Genomic DNA, 4,640 nt, shown 5'->3' on the forward strand with positions numbered 1-4,640 from the left:
GGTAATTATTTAGGCATTATTTAATTTATGCTAAGTTTCATCTTTACAGGAATAAGTTTCCTAAATACAAGCATTAATATTGAGAGCTTGGCATATAAGCCTGTTTTCTTTTCTTAGGCATGGTGCTCAATCTTAACGTCTTTAATTTTTAATATAAACACTAAACAAATTCAAATATTTGATGACAGTTACTCTGTGTTATGCTGGCATCATTCTAAAAATTAAGAAATGCATAAAATTTATAGAATATTTTTAAAAGAATCATAAATTTTATCAAATTTCATATTGTCAAATATTACTTTTTTAAATGATTGTGATCCTTTCTCCCAACTATAAGATTTCATCATATAATTCATGCAGAAGAACTCTTATTAAATTTTAACAGTAGGCATCTATTTTCATCCATGGTCCTTGCTGAGGCTACAACCAAAATGAGGCATTTTGTAAATCAAAGAACAGACAACAGCTACCAGAAACTGTGAAACTATTAACTAAAAGGTTCATTTTAGTTTCATTTCTCCTGAGTGCTGAAGGAAATGCTATCTTACAACTAAATATGTTATTAATGTCCCCACAAATTAGATAGGACTAGAAAAGTGATACAAAAGTCGTCAAGTGGTCAGAGTGTGCTCCATGTACTGTGTCACCTTTGTAGTATGATAAAAATGAACATTGTATAAGTGAGCCCTTGTTTTAAACAATAAATTCACCAAAACATTACAATTGTATAAAACAAGTCTTGTCATTAAAACAAAACATTTTAAGCAAAGGTTTTTCTAAAAAAATAGATATTTTTAAAACAAAGATAATATGTATGTATATAGCATGCTTTTAAATTAAAAAGATAATTTTGAATAGATCACAGAATATTAGAAATCTCTGACATATATAAATATATAAAGCTCTGGGAAGCTACAGAGAAATTTTGCATGCCTAATGTAATTCTTCGTGAATTACCTCATGACCAAACTGCAGCACATTCATTCTTTACATTACTTGATTTTTAGTTTGGAGCTAAAAGGAATGAGAAAAAGAAGTAATATCTATTGGTCACTTACTGAACTTTATTGAACTATTCATATGCTTTGTCTTCTTATAAGGACTTTGCTCACATCAGATTTAGGGCCCACCCCAATCCATTATGACCTCAACTTAAGTGATTAGATCAGAACTCTATTACTAAATAAGGTCACATTCATAGTTTCTGAGTAGATATACATTTTGGGAGAAAACTGTTCAACCCAGTACAATAAGTATTGTTTTTCTTCTGCTTATCAGTAACTAGAAACAATTTCATATAAAAATATCATTTTGCCTTTTATAAAGAGATTCTGTCTAAATACAGAAAATATTGTGCCATTAACTTGTAAATTGTTTTCTTACATACCATAGTTTATCATCTGCACATACTGTCAGGGTCTGATATTTGAGTCATTATGTTTATGAGATTTAATTTTTAATGATGCAAAATGTACCATCATTTCTCTCCTAAACCAGAATCTGATAGCTAATAATTGCTCCTTACTTAGTTTGCTAATACTCTGTGATATTAATTAGAATGCAACAGGAATCAGAAAAGTGAATTTCTGAAAATGGCCTTTATGGATGTTGTGCTCATTTTCTTTCAATGACTTCAACATTAAAGTTATTGGGTATATGCACCAACAATTTTTTCCCTAACAGACTTTTCTACAAGTAAGATATAATTCTAGAAAAGCAAACTGGTGACCTTTCTTTTCATGCAAGTGCAAAGAGCTCTGGATTTATATTAGCTAGAGTAATACTAGCTCTGGTAACAATAAGGCACCAAATCAGCAGCTTCCCACAACAGAGTGAGAAGTAAACCTCCATTTGCATGCCGCTCCCACACAGGTGTTCCCACTCAATGGGTGGCTTTCTCCAACCTGGTGGTTTAGAGACTCATGTTCCTTCCCACTTTTGGTACTGCCATCTCATACATCTCCCAGGGTCTTGAATCCTCTATTTCCAAGAGTGTGTGAGTGTGTAGAATGTTCAAGAGAAACACACATGTACAATTCATATATATTGTATGTATTAATAAATAAAAGTAGTATACCTATCTCGCAGGGTTATTGTGCAGATTAGAGTTTATATATTTATTTCTCTTGTATCATAAATACATAAACATAACTTTAATCTGCACAATGACCCTGTGAAGTAGGTATTATTATCTACCGTTTACAAATGAGGAAACTTAACCACAATGAACTAAAGGTCACTGTATTATTTTCCTACGACTGCTGTAAAAAAGTTACCACAAATTTGGTGGGTTAAAACAATAGAAATCTATTCTCCCACAGTTCTGGAGGCCAGAAGTCCAAAATTAGTATCACAGGGCCTCAAAAAGGTGTTAGCAGGGCCATGCCCCTCCAGAGGCTGTAGGGGAGAAGCTGTTCCTTGTCTCAGGTAGTTTCTGGTGCTTGCAGGCATTCCTCTTTTGCTAAACGGAGCTTCCCTTAGCCATGGACCAATTCAGCTACCATAGAGCAGCAGTCATATGATTATGTACAAAAAATTAATTAATGAGCTAACTAGAAATGTAGGTAGAAACAAAGAGAACAATTCAAATTAATATAGAGATTTTTCATTTCACTAATATACTTACTAATTACCAAGCATATTCAAACCAAATTATTTTTAAGTCATACAAAATTGACAGTGTTTATTTATTTCTCCCAGGTTTCTTTTTTTTAAGCAAATTTTTTTTCTATCAAAGAAGTATCTATAAATCCATCATGGGACAATAAAAGTATATATTTGAAAAATATGGAAAAATAGGAAGAAGAGGAAAAATTCTCATTACCTAAAGAAAACCACTATTAAGCAAGTTAAAATATTCTTTCCATCTTTTTTCCATACCTAGTGTTTTTGGATTTTAGATCATTGTATTGCATATATAAATTTATATCTTGCTTTTTTAACATGTCATAGTAACATAAAACTTTTTCAAAATTACTATAAAATCTTCCTAAATATTTGAATAGTTGCATAATATTCCATGAGTTTCTTAAACATTTAGTCCCCTATTACTGAGTATTTAGGTTTTTTTCCCACACTTCTACTAATGCTGCAGTGAGTAATTTTATGCATAAATTTTAATCATTTTATGACTAAGTATTTTGTAAGAGAGAAGTAGAAAATATTGTTGTATAATCACTTTGTAAACAATATAAACCCTGGGGAAATAGGGAATCAAATGGCAAAAATCTCATGAATCATGGCTATCCACTCCTTATTTGTGATGCATTCCCTGATGCATGCAAAGAGTTTCAAGAACAAGGTGAACAGGTAGTATCTTTCCCAGCAGAGGGAGTTGAATAAACTGACAGAATTTTTAGAATGCTGCCCACAACTATCAATGCAATTGAAATTTATTCTGGAGCAAATGGAATTCTAAAGAAAATGAAGAAAAGCTAATTATTAATGGATTCCACAGTTTCAAAAGAATTGCCAAAGATGTTGGAAAAATAGGAGCAGTTTTCCTGGATGCCCTGTTTCTGGCAGTGTGGGAACTGTCCAGTCTGGAAACCTCACGTTTGCGGTGGGAGGAATCTAAGAGGAAGTTGCAGCTGCCCAACAGGTGCTGGTGTCATGGGCTCCAAAGTGGTGTATCATGGAGATGTTGGAACTGGGCAGGCTGCAAAGATCTTCAATAACATGCTGTTAGCTATTAGTATGAATAGAACTACTGAAGCTAAGAATCTTGGAATCAGGATCTGGGATTAGCACAAGACTCTGCTACCAACACAAAGAGCCCAATTCTTCTGGGCAGTCTGGCCCATCAAATCTACAGGAGAATGTGTGCAAAGGACTACTCAAAGAAAAACTTCCTACTTGTGTTCCAGTTTCTACGAGAGGAGACCTTCTGAGTTTGTCCTTCAGCCGTGGACAGTGCTGGAAATCAAATTCTTATCCTGGAGCCTCTTTATAGCTCACTTCACAAGTTTAATCTAAGGTCTCCAGGCTGCTTTTGATTGTCTAAGTCACAGTCAACCCTATGATTTTTCACCCATTTTTAACTGTTTATTCTTTTAGTTTGTTTAGAAAACATATGTTAATTGAAATTATCTTTCTCTGCAAGCCACTAACCATCTGACTGACCTTTTTTAGTATATTGAACCAAGCCATTGAGTAATACATCATTGAGGATATTATTTACTCCACTTTACAAATAAAACCAAATATTTTTTCAACAAGATGAACCACATCTTAAATGAAAGAAAATAAATTAATGTGAGCAGAGAAATTAGAGTAAGGAAGTCTAATGGATTACTCCTTGCATCCATCAAGAAGTTTGTCATGTTAACGAAGTGGCAATAGTCTTACGTAACTGAGGTTGCTGACGTATTTTTCAGAGAACTGATAAAGCAAACAAGTTTCTTGCTACAAGTTTTGTAATTTGGACTCAGTTACAGTATCTGAGTGTGTATTCCTCTTGTTACAGCTCCCAATGCTCAGCAAACTTGCTTTTTATATTTTCATTTTCTTATACATTCTTACTACATATTTTTGGATTTCAAAAGAACATCTATTTTTTTTCTTTTTAAGAGGTACCATATATTGAACCTAGGACATCATAAATGGGAAGCAGGCGTTCGTTTAACCATTGAGGTGCATCT

General features: G+C 33.2%; 1 pseudogene; it reads left to right on the top strand.

Moving 5' to 3' along the window:
• Window positions 1–3,228: 3,228 nt before the first annotated feature.
• On the top strand, window positions 3,229–3,890 carry LOC101413540 (3-hydroxyisobutyrate dehydrogenase, mitochondrial-like; annotated as a pseudogene).
• Window positions 3,891–4,640: the final 750 nt, after the last annotated feature.

Source organism: Dasypus novemcinctus, chromosome 8, assembly GCF_030445035.2.
Source record: "Dasypus novemcinctus isolate mDasNov1 chromosome 8, mDasNov1.1.hap2, whole genome shotgun sequence".
NCBI classification, from domain to species: Eukaryota; Metazoa; Chordata; class Mammalia; order Cingulata; family Dasypodidae; genus Dasypus; species Dasypus novemcinctus.